This window comes from Canis lupus, chromosome X, assembly GCF_011100685.1.
Source record: "Canis lupus familiaris isolate Mischka breed German Shepherd chromosome X, alternate assembly UU_Cfam_GSD_1.0, whole genome shotgun sequence".
NCBI classification, from domain to species: domain Eukaryota; kingdom Metazoa; phylum Chordata; class Mammalia; order Carnivora; family Canidae; genus Canis; species Canis lupus.
Genome location: NC_049260.1, coordinates 42,241,576 through 42,254,296, shown reverse-complemented (window position 1 = coordinate 42,254,296; position 12,721 = coordinate 42,241,576). Strand labels below are relative to the sequence as shown.

The 12,721-nt window shown below is 44.4% G+C and overlaps 1 pseudogene; it reads right to left on the bottom strand.

Annotated features, from left to right (window-relative positions):
- Positions 1 to 2,960: 2,960 nt before the first annotated feature.
- Positions 2,961 to 11,356, bottom strand: LOC100685808 (annotated as a pseudogene).
- Between the last annotated feature and the right edge of the window lie 1,365 nt (positions 11,357 to 12,721).

Below are 12,721 nucleotides of genomic sequence, written 5' to 3'. Positions count from 1 at the left end.
TGTTAAGAAGGGAGACAGACGAAGTTTGGGAGAGTCAGGGCCCCTGGGTGGCTCAGTGGGTTCATCATCTGCCTTCGGCTCAGATCATGATCTTGGAATCCTGGAATGGAGCCCCACGCTGGGCTTCCTGCTCAGCAGGGGGTCTGCTTCTCCCTCTGCCTCTCACCGTGCTCCTTCTCTCTCTCTCAAATAAATAAATCTTTAAAAAAAAGATTGGGAGAGTCAGACAGACAGTGGGGGCGGGGAGAAATGGGCAGAGAGAGAACAAAATAAGTGAGAGAAAGAAAGAGCAGAGAGAGGGAGAGAAAAAGCAAGAAGAGCCATGAGAGTTGGACACACACACCTTACACTGCATCTGGGAGTTGCTGGTCTGAGTATTCTTATTTTATTTGTTTTCTTTGTGGCAGTTGGAGACCCAGGCCTGACTGGGCAGGGCAGCTCCAGCAGCCCCAGCCCCCCAGGTCATCGAAGGGGGTGGGAGGGCAGCCTCCCCCAGGGGTACACCTTATAAAAGCAATGCTCTGATGTTGTCGAGGATGGTGTCAAGGAGCCCATTTTGGGCCAACCTCTGCAGCTGACCAATGGGAGCCATCTTCTGGGGAATCTGCAGTGTCACCAGATTATCCACAAGCATGGGTAGAAGAAGAAGGATGTGCCAATGATCCCTTTTGAGGGGACAAAGAAACCTTCCTTTTGTTACCCTCATATACATATGAGGAAACGGTAGGCACCAAGAGGTAAAGCCCCCTGCCCACGGTTCTACTGCCTGAAAGTGGCAAAGCTGGCATCTAAAAAATTTTTTTATTTATCCAGGAGAGACACAGAGAGAGAGGCAGAAACACAGGCAGAGGGAGAAGTAGGCTCCGTGCAAGGAGCCAAACATGGGACTCAATCATGGGACTCCAGGATCACACCCTGAGCCAAAGGCAGACACTCAACCACTGAGCCACCCAGGCGTCTCAAAGCTGGTATTAATGTCCTTATTTATAGTGCTTAGAGTTCGAGAGATGTGTTTTGCACCATAATTTCCAACACATTATCAATCATCATCACAGGTGTCACTGCAGGGTTTCACAGGCCATGACAACAATTTCTGAGCTCCCTTTGTTAAAGTAATAATCTCAAGGACTGACTTCATGGAGGTCAGGTTGGCAGCAATCTTGGGCATTCACACAGGCATCTTCTGAGATGATCATGTGCATTCAGTTTAATAATGTTCATCAGGGCTGCCTGGGTGGCTCAGTCAGTGAAGCGTCTGCCTTCAGCTCAGGTCATGATCCCAGGGTCCTGAGATCGAGTCCCACATCGGGCTCCCTGCTCAGTGGAGAGTCTGCTTCTCCCTCTCACTCTGCCTGACGCTCCCCCTGCTTGTGCTCGCTCTCTCTCTCTCTCTGTCAAATAAATAAATAAAATCTTTCCAAAAACAAAAAAAATCATCATATTTGACCCTTCTAATGTGCACTTTTTTGTAGGTATGTCTCATTAAAGAGTTAAATATGAACTAGAACTACATGTATCAACATGGATCATTCTTGAACCTGCAGTATGAGACAGAAGAAGGAAAGTTGAAGACTACTATGTAGTGTATAATATCTTTGTAAACACTTGCAAACAATATATGCAAGTTCATGGATTGCTAATTACATGATGAAAGAATAAAAAGATGCAAGGGAATGGTCAATAATAAACTCAGTATTGCATTTATGTCAAAGGACAACAGAGGGTAGAATTGAGTAGAAAGACATAACCTAGTAGGTTTCAACTAGAGCTGAAATATTTTCTCTTTTTTTAAGATTTTATTTGGGGCACCTGGGTGGCTCATTTGCTTAAGCATCTGCCTTTGGCTCAGGTCATGATGCCAGAATCCAGGAATTGAGCCCTGCATCAGGCTCAGAAGGGAGTCTGGTTCTCTTTCTCCCTCTGCCCTTCTCCCTGCATGTGCTCTCTCTCATAAAATACTTAAAAAATTTTTTTTTAAATACTTTAAAAATGTAAAATTATTTTTAAAATTAAAAAAATTATTTATGAGAGAGAGGGAAAAAGAGCATAGGTAGGGGGTAGGGTCAGAGGGAAAGGGAGAAGTGGGCTCCCCCCTGCCGGTCTCAATCCCAGGATCCTGGGACCCTGACCTGAGTCGAAGGCCGATGCTTAACTGAGCCACCCAGGCACACCTGAAATATTGTTTCTTTTTTTTTTCTTTTTTTTAAAAGATTTTATTTATTAGAGACAGAGAGAGAGAGAGAGGCAGAGAGGCAGAGACACAGACAGAGGGAGAAGCAGGCTCCATGCAGGGAGCCTGACGTGGGACTTGACCCCGGGTCTCCAGGATCACGCCCTGCATATATATATATATCTGTTAACAGTTTTTTTATGTTAAATACCATGGGACAGGATTGTAAGGATGAAAAACTCAGTCAACAACTGCCTCACAAGGGATAAGAAAAATTCTGCCATATTAGCAAAGGTAAAGGAGAAAATCTACACTGTAAGAGGCACCATTTCCCCACAGAATACCTCTTGGCATTTCCTGAATGAGTGGGATTAGCAATCTAAATAAATCATATTTCAAGAGGTAACAGCAATAGATAAAATTTAAAGGGATTATTAAAATAACATTTACAAGACCCTGAACAATTCTTGAACTCTTATTAAAACCACAAAGAAAGGACAATTCTTTATTTATGAATTTCATAAAGGACTGAACGTGCAACTGACATCTGCTAGTGATGATCTGGTAATATACAATTTGTCCAGGAGCCGAACAGTTTGTTTTATTGTGTTTTCTAACCATAAGAGATGTTTTTTTGTTTTTTTTGGTTTGTTTTGTTTGTTTTTTCCATAAGAGATCATTAAAGGCAAAGCCTATGTGATGCTGTACACACACACACACACACACACACACACAGGTCATCGTGGGCCATACTACCAATGAAAAGGTAGGTAAACAAATCTTTTTCTGGTCAAGAGAAAAAAAAATAGTACTCTGCATGCTTCACTCTACAAGATGAACTTCCTAGAAAGAACCCGATGAAAATGGCTGCAATTACAAAAAGGGAAGGAGGAGGACTGGAGACATTATCTCTGAAGGATGCAGCTGAGGTTGATCCATGTTTATCCGAATGTGCTACCTTTCTGAGCCTTAAACCTTCATCTCTCAGATGTCAGTTTTCTTCTGATAGTTTCATCATTTCTCCTTGAAGTCTTTTACATTCTTCCATGAGTTTCCTTGTTTCAGTATCGTTGAGTGAAACACTATGTGGTTTTGGAATGGGTTCATCTTGTTTAGAGGCATTCAGTGGAACAGTTTTTGCTAGGTTCCAGCTCATTCAATTTATCATTTCATTCCAAATACACATATCAATTTTTTTTTCACATCTCAATTTAGAATCCATTAATTCATCAGGTTTTCCCTCTTTCCACACAGCTTCCATATCTGAAGTGTTTGTGTTGTGCCCAAGATTGCGAATCTGAGAAACCACCAAGGAGCCGACACCGATGCAAACACACGAGGGTTTATTTACAAGCTCGAGCCTGGGTCCAAGTATACCCGACACAGCGGAGCAGGGACCTGGACCCCGAGACTAAGAGGCGTAGCAGCTTTATAGGGGCCAGTGGCCAATGGGATTGTAACATACGCAGAAAGTTGCAGTCATGTCGGTCCACACGCAGGTGGCTGATTGAATTACATTTTACCCTATAGTATCCATTTGAGCTGGCCTATTACTTTGGTCAGAATTGGCGCGCAGTTTTGGCGGGCACAAGGCAGAGTTACATTGTTATGAGCCGGTTTCCATAAGGGTGTGCTCAGCGGCTTGACTAGGGTGGGGCAGCGCCTTAAGTAATAAGCAGGTCATGTGGGGGTCATACAGGAGGTGGCGGGTGCAGCACAAAATGGAGTTAGTCCTGCTCTGCTTGTCCAGGGTCAGGGGATTTTTGTTAAATTTCCTGGGTCCCACATTTGGTGGAGCAAAAATTGTACCATAAACTTGTGTTTACTCTTCTCATTGGGATCATAGTCAAAAAGGCTTGTAGCATTTCTGAAACAGTCACAGTCGACCTAGGGGCAATGATCCCGCTGTTAGGCCTCACGCAGTACTGACGAGGCAGTACCGACGAGGTACTGTAGCCTTCACCTTGAAACACACTTTCCTATCAGATGGATTTCGCAATTTAAGATTTGTGGGGACCACATCTGTGAAGGGGCCTGCTACTACCCGTCCCCGGGCTGACACAGAGCTCTCCTGCCTGCACGCGCTTGGGTCTCCGCCAGCACCGCCCGCCGGTCGGTCCTAACTGGAGGCCTTCTTGGGCTTCTCCGCCTCCCTGGAGCGCCTCGAACCTGACAGCCCCAGGCCCAACCAGTGACAAGGTGGGCGGCAGCCCTGTGCCGGGGCGGCTCCACCCGGGCCCTGCCCCAGGACCCTTGTCCCGGGCCGCAGCACAACTGCCTCACCCGGCCTCCCACCGCCTCTGACCGAGATTATAAGATTTTATTTATTTATTCTTGAGAGAGAGAGAGAGAGAGAGAGAGAGAGAGAGAGAGAGGCAGAGACACAGGCAGACGGAGAAGCAGGTTCCCTGCGGGGAGCACAACGTAGGACTCGATCCCAGGTCTCCAGGATCACGCCCTGGGCCAAAGTCAGGCACTAAACCGCTGAGCCACCCAGGCGTCCCTGTTGATATATTTTTAAAGATTGTATTTATTTATTTGAGAGCAAAAGAGAGCACAAGTAGAGGGAGAGGCAGAGGGAAGAGGGACAAGCAGACACCCCGCTGAGCACAGAACCAGACAAGGGGCTCAATCTCAGGATCCCGAGACCATGACCTGAGCCGAAGTCAGACCCTTAACCAACTGAACCACCCAGGCACCCCAGAAGTGTGTTGATTTTTTTTTCATTTTTATTTTTTTTATTTTTTATTTTTTATTTTTTTTTAATTTATGATAGGCACACAGTGAGAGAGAGAGAGGCAGAGACACAGGCAGAGGGAGAAGCAGGCTCCATGCACCGGGAGCCCGATGTGGGATTCGATCCCGGGTCTCCAGGATCGCACCCTGGGCCAAAGGCAGGCGCCAAACCGCTGCGCCACCCAGGGATCCCCTGATTTTTTTTTTTAAATTGAAGTTTAGTTGGGACGGTTGAGCTTCTTCTGCTTTCAGCTCAGGGCTTGATGCCAGGATCCTGGGATGGAGTCACCCATGGGGCTCCCTACGGGGAGCCTGCTTCTCCCTCTGCCCATGTCTCTGTCCCTCTCTGTGTGTCTCTCATGAATAAATAAATAAAATCTTTTAAAAATAATTGAAGTTTAGTTGACATACACTATCACATTAGTTCCAGGTGTACATAGTGATTCAACATCTATGTGTGATGCTATGCTGTCAAGTATAGCTACCTGTATCACCATACGAGGCCATTACAATACCGTTGACTAATATTCCCTATGCTGTGCCTTTCAACCCTGTGACGTATTCACTTCATAACTGGAAGCCTGTATGTCCCACTCCCCTCCACTCCTTTTTGCCTATTCCCCCCATCTCTTCCCCTCTGGCAACCATCAGCTTGTTTTCTGTTACCTTTTGCTATTAGAATTCCATTAAGTCTCTCTACTCTTTCTGAAATTATGGATGATAATAGCTATAGAGTTTGTAAATTAAAACTTCACAGGGTTTTTTTTAAGATTTTATTTATTTATTCATGACAGACAGAGAGAGGGAGAGAGGCAGAGACACAGGCAGAGGGAGAAGCAGGCTCCATGCAGGGAGCCCGACGTGGGACTCAATCCCAAGTCTCCAGGATCACACCCCGGGTTGAAAGTGGCACTAAACCGCTAGGCCACCAGGACTGCCCTTCACAGAGTTTTTTTTTTTTAATAACAGAATTATTTAAATGAGTGCAATGTGTGTCCCTGTTACTGGAGAGAGAAGTTGAGATTCCCCATGTCAAATACAAAAGCAAGCAATTTCCCCTATCTTTACAGGAAAAGCTCTCTGGCCATGAAAAGCTCAGTTCGCCTAGGAAATAAACCACAGCCAGAATATGCTCATAACCCATTTGGAGGTGTTCAAAGGGGCCTTAAGTCTTGGGTTCCTATCCATGTCCTACCTTTATGGTTTTTGCCATGATTGTGTCATTAGAGATATGACATGACATTCAAAGGGACCATCTCAGAAAAAGCCTTAAAGTTACCCCATCAATGTTTCATTATCAAGGCCAATTTATCTCTGCTATTGTGGCTAATGTCACAAAGCATTTTTGCCACTTTCCATTCTTTCTATGGCTATCTCAAGCTACATAGAATAATGGCAAGCTATATAGAATTTCCTTCATTTGTTGTCCATTTTTTTTAAGATTTTATTTATTTATTCATGATAGACACACAGAGAGAGACACACAGAGGGGCAGAGACACAGGCAGAGACACAGGCAGAGGGAGAAGCAGGCTTCATGCAGGGAGCCTGATGCAGGACTTGATCCCGGGACTCCAGGATCATGCCCTGGGCCAAAAGCAGGCGCTAAACCACTAAGCCACCCAGGGATCCCCTTATTTCCCATTTATTTATTTATTTACTTATTTATTTTTTAAATTTTTTATTTATTTATAATAGTCACAGAGAGAGAGAGAGAGAGAGAGGCAGAGACACAGACAGAGGGAGAAGCAGGCTCCATGCACCGGGAGCCCGACGCAGGATTCGATCCCGGGTCTCCAGGATCACGCCCTGGGCCAAAGGCAGGCGCTAAACCACTGCGCCACCCAGGGAACCCTTGTTGTCCATTTTGATAAGGGTTCCTGAAGTGGCTTCAGATGAACATGAAATTATCTCTGTAAAAAGCTACTTATGTTACCTCCAAAAGTAGAGGGGAAGATTTTTGCTGCAGGAAAATACAATCAGATATGAACATACTCAAAAGAATTATTACAGAGGCGCCTGGACAGCTCAGTTGGTTAAAGATTAAAGCATCTGACTCTTGATTTCAGCTCAGGTCATGATCTTATGGTCTTGGGATCAAGCCCTAAATGGGGCTCTGCACTCAGTGTGTGTGGGGTGGAGGTGGGGGATGGTCTGCTTGGGGATTCTCTTGCTGGCGCAAGAGTGAGCACTCTCTATATTAAAAAAAAATACAGAGTGGCCGGTTAGCTCAGTTGGTTAGAGCGTGGTGCTAAAAAAAAATACAAAATAATAACAAATTTTATTTTTTTATTTTTATTTTTTTAATAACAAATTTTAAAAGAGACGGGACGCCTGGGTGGCTCAATTAGTTGGGTGGCAGGCTCTTGGTTGCAGATCCAACATTGGTCTTGAGGTCCTAGTTTTGAGCCCTGCATTGTGCTCTGTGCTCATTGGGGAATCTTCTTGAGGATTCTTTCTCTTCTCCCTCTGCCCCTCCCCGCCCCAGTGGTGTGCTCTCTCTCTCATAAATAAATAAATAAATAAATAAATAAATAAATAAATAAATAAATAAATAAATGTTTTAACAAAACCTTGGGTGGTTCAGTTGGTTAAGCATCCAACTATTGATTTTGGCTAGGGTCATGAACTCAGGGGTGTGGGATGGACCCTCTCCCCCTAGAGGAGGCTCTGCCCTCAGCTCAGAGTCTGCTTGAGATTCTTTCTCCCTCTCTCCCTCCTACTCTGCTCCTCCCCCTGCTTGAGCTCGCTTGCTCTCTCTTAGATAGATAAATAGATAGACAAAATATTTTTTTTAAAAGTCAACACTCGGCAGCCCTGGTGGCACAGCAGTTTAGTGCAGCCTGCAACCCAGGGTGTGATCCTGGAGACCCTGGATCGAGTCCCACGTCAGGCTCCCTGCATGGAGCCTGCTTCTCCCTCTGCCTGTGTCTCTGCCTCTCTCTCTGCATCTCTATGAGTAAATAAAATCTTTAAAAAAAAGTCAGCACTGATTAGTCCCCAAATACAGAAATGAAAAGAAGGGTGTCTCCTTTGTTAAATAAAATGATCTCTCTCTTAGATAGATTAAACAAGCCATCTCTTCATGTGGATTTGTGCCCTTTTTGTTCTTTTTTTAATTTTATAAATTTTGTTTTTTAAGTAAGCTCCATGCTCACTGTAGAGGTCAATGCGGGGCTTGAACTCATGACCCTGAGATCAAGACGTGAGCTGAGATCAAGAGCTGGACACTTAACCAACTGAACCACCCAGGTGCCCCAGCTGCCCTTTTTGTTCTAAGGCATCCCTCAAACAAGCAATCTTGTTCATGGCAGAAGTTTCCTGAAGTAGTAACTGCAATTTCAAAATTTCCCTGGTGAAATTATGCCAGTTCCAGTTAACTAAACATATGTATTGATGTTTCGGTGAAAAAACACGAAGGACACAGGTGCTTGGCCTGAGAAGATCCCGTGAGAATTGCAATGCTCCATCAGGGTGGTGCTTGTGTAACTGGCATCTCCAGATTCTGGCTAAAGGCCAATCGTCATGATCATGGGCCAGGAACAAAAACCCTCCTGACTGAGCAGATGAAACTAAACAAAGCAATTCTCAGGGACACAAAGACAAGACTGAAGAAGAAATTCATGTAAGTTTTGTTTGTTTTATTGTGGTGAAATACACATAACATAAAATTTACCATCTTTACCACTTTAAGTGTACATTTCAGGAGTATCAAATGTGGTCATAATATTGTGCAACTATTACCACCATCCATCTCCGTAACTTTTCGTCTTATAAAACTGAAACTTCAGGGGTGCTTTAGTGAATCAGTTGGTTACATATCTGCCTTTGACTTGGGTCATGATCCCAGGGTCCTGGAATTAAGCCTTGTGTGGGCTTCCCTGCTCAGCGGGGAGTCTGCTTGTTCCTCTGCACCCCTCCCCCCGCCGCCTTTGCTCCCCCCCCCACTGGTGCTGGAGCAAGCACACATGCTCTCTTTCTCTCTCAAATAAATAAATCTTAAAAAAAAAAAAAAACAACTAGGGGGTGCCTGAGTGGCTGAGTCGGTTAAGCATCTGCCTTCGGCTTAGGTCATGATCCTGGGGTCCTGGGATGGAGCCCACCTCAGGATCCCTGCTTAGTGAGGAGTCTGCTTCTCCCTCTCCTTCTCCTGGCCCCCCACTCCCTGCTCGTGCTCTCTCTATCTCTCAAATAAATTAATACAATCTAAAAAAAAAAAAGTTAAAAAAAAAAACCCTGAAACTCTACTCATTAAACACTAACTCCCTATTCTCCCCACCCCCCAGCCCCTGGTAACCCATCATTCTACTTTCTGTCTCTATGATTTTGACTATTCTAAGTACCTCATATAAGTGGACTCATTCAGTATTCTTTTGGGGACTGGCTTATCTCACTTAGCATAATGTTCTCAGTGTTTATTCATGTTGTAGTGTGTGTCAGAATTTCCTTCCTTAAAGGCTGAATAATATACCATTGTGGGTATATATCACATTTTGCTTATCCATTCATCCACCAATGGATACTTGGGTTGCTTCCATGTTTACCTGTGGTGAATAATGCTGCCACGAACATGTGTGTACAAATAATCTATTTGAGACTGCTTCCACGTAAGATTTTCTTTTTTTTAAATTGGATTTATTAGCTCCTTGCAATGAGAGAGACCGCACGCCATGGGGAACCATGGAGTATCTGAAAAAGGGGTGTTGGAAGTAAGTGATTATGGGATTTGAGCCTATGTTAGATGGTTTTTGTGGTTTTCAGGGTAGGGTCTTGCACTTATTTTGTTAAATTTGTTTCTAAGTGTTTTTATTCTTTTTTAAAAAGATTTTTATTTTTATTTTTTTAAAGATTTTATTTATTTATTTATTTATTTATTTATTTATTTATTAAAATCTTTTTTTTAAATTTTTATTTATTTATGATAGTCACACAGAGAGAGAGAGAGGGAGGCAGAGACACAGGCAGAGGGAGAAGCAGGCTCCATGCACCGGGAGCCCGACGTGGGATTCGATCCCCGGTCTCCAGGATCGGGCCCTGGGCCAAAGGCAGGCGCCAAACCACTGCGCCACCCAGGGATCCCCAAGATTTTATTTATTTATTCATGAGAGGCACAGAGAGAGAGAGGCAGAGATACAGGCAGAGGGAGAAGCAGGCTCCACGCAGGGAGCCTGATGCGGACCGATCCCGGGGCTCCAGGATCACGCCCTGGGCCGAAGGCAGACACTAAACCGCTGAGCCACCCAGGGAGCCCTAAAAAGATTTTTTTATTTATTCAGGAGAGACACAGAGAGAGAGAGGCAGAGACACAGGCAGAGGGACAAGCAGACTCCTCACAGGGAGCCCGATGTGGGACCCGATCCAGGGACCCCGGGATCACGCCCTGAGTCAAAGACAGACGCTCAACTGCTGAGCCACCCAGATGTCCCCGTTCTTTTTGATGGTATTGCAAATGGAATTGTTCCCTTTTGTTTTTGGATTGTTCATTTGCAGTGTGTAGAAATACAACTGAGCTTTATAATATTGATCTTATATCCTGCAACCTCGCTGGTCTCATTTATTAACTCTAATGATTTTGATGTGAATTCCTTAAGATTATCCATGTAAAAGGCCATGCCATTTGCAAATGGAAATGATTTCACTTCTGCCTTTCCACTCTGGATGCCTTTTTTTCTTGCCTAAGTGTCCTGGCTAGAACCTTCAGTACGATGTCAAGTAGAAGTGAGAGGGAATATCCTTATCTTTCTTTCTTTTTTTTAATTAATTAATTTATTATTATTATTTTTAAAGTAAGCTCTACACCCAATGTGAGGCTAGAACTCACCACCATGAGATCAAGAGTCATATGCTCTATGGACTGAGCCAGCCAGGCCACCCTTGGAACATCCTTGTCTTGATCCTGATCCCTGGGGAAAAAGCTTTCAGTCATTCATTGTTAAGTATGTTGTTAGCTGTGGGGTTTTTTTTAAAAAAGATTTTATTTATTTATTCATGAAAAACACAGAGAAAGAGGCAGATACATAGGCAGAAGGAGAAGTAGGCTTCCTGTGGGGAGCCCGATGTGAGACTCAATCCCAGGACCCCAGGATCATGCCTCGAGGCAAAGGCAGACACTCAACCACTGAGCCACCCAGGCGGCCCTGTGGGGTTTTGTCCTTTATCAGGTTGAGGACTTCCTCTTCTATTCCTAGTTTGTTGATACGTGTTACTTCTCAGCTTAAAACAACAGACTTACAACAACACTAACTCTCAGTTTCTGTGGGTCAGGACTCAGGACATGGCTTAACTGGGATATCTGCTTAGGGTTGCACAAGGCTGAAATGAAGGTGCTGACAAGAGCTGCAGTCTCATCTAAGGCTTGACTGGGGAAGGATCCAAGCTCACTCTGGTCATTGGCAGAATTGGTTCTTTGCAGGGGGAGGACTGGGGGCTTTGATTTCTTGCAGGCTGTCATCCGGAGGCCACCTTCAATTCCTAGAGACTAACCGATCTTTCTTGCCATCTGAAGTTCCCAAAGTGGCCCCTTGCTTCATCAAAGCTAGTAAGGGAGTGGGAGTCACCTCATGACAAGAAGGTCATTTTGATAAAGTAGGCAGTTAGCTAGACATGAACTGGAGGCAAAGGTGGTGATAAATAGGTGACACTTTAGAAGCCTGAAGGGACAACACTCTGACTTTGTGGCTTCTAACATCCTTGCCTTAAAGCTTCTAATACCCTGGGGCTGACAGGCCAAGAGCCATAGGTGCAGAATATGTGCTTTCTTCTTCCACTTCTGCCCTAGGGTAACCTATACTTTCATCATAATATATTTACATTATATATTACAACGGCCAGAGTGGCCCAGGGTCCAGCCACCAGTCTGCGCCCAGTTTCAATGTGCCTCCCTCCACTGTAGGGAAAAATAGCCATAACAGTTCCAGCAAGAACCTTGTAGGGTCCAAAACTCTCCCTCTCAACTGGTAGGAGGAATTCCTTAGATGATAGAAACAACCTCAGTCAGAGATCACTAGCTATGACCCACAACCTATACGACCATAAAAAGAAAAGGCATCCCTAACCCCAGTTCAGTTGCCACCTCCGGGCCTGCCCACTCTCCATTCTTGAGAGTGTACTGTCCTTAATATGCTGCTTTGTGCTTGCTACCTTCCCTGGGGCTGTCTCTATTCGAGTGTGGATCCTCATGTAAATCTCTTATGGGGAATCCAAGAACCAACACCTCCATTCACCCAATGTAGTCTCTCCTGCAACAATTCCAACCTCATTTCTAACATAATTATGTACATGTAATCACATATATCTGGTCCCCTTTGGTCATGCACACTTTCAAAGGGGAGGGGATTACGCAAGATTGTGGACACCAGGAGACAAGGATCATGGGAACCACCTTAAACAAGTGTCCATCACACCATCACTGGGTACATCATTTTCAGGTCCATAAAGGCATGTGTGTGATGGTTTTCTTTGTAAGTTGTTTGTAACACCGAAGAGCTGGAGACAGAAAATCGATGGATGAGATATACTCACAGCAGCATAAACGGATCTTTCTTTCCTTCACTTTTAATTTGTGCCGTTACCATACTTTAATTTCTGAATGAAAATATCTTTATTTTTTATCTGATTATAATATTCACTGCCACACTTTTTCAGATAACAGAGAGAAATGTAAAGGAGAAAGTGACAAACCATTATTTATCTCCCCACCCAGAAATTATCACTAACACTCCCTCCCCAACGTTTTTTTGCCCAACGTATAGACAAATTTCACCGAAGTTCTGTCTCCTTTGATGCATCATTTTAAGTGGCTTGAAGTCCTTTCTGG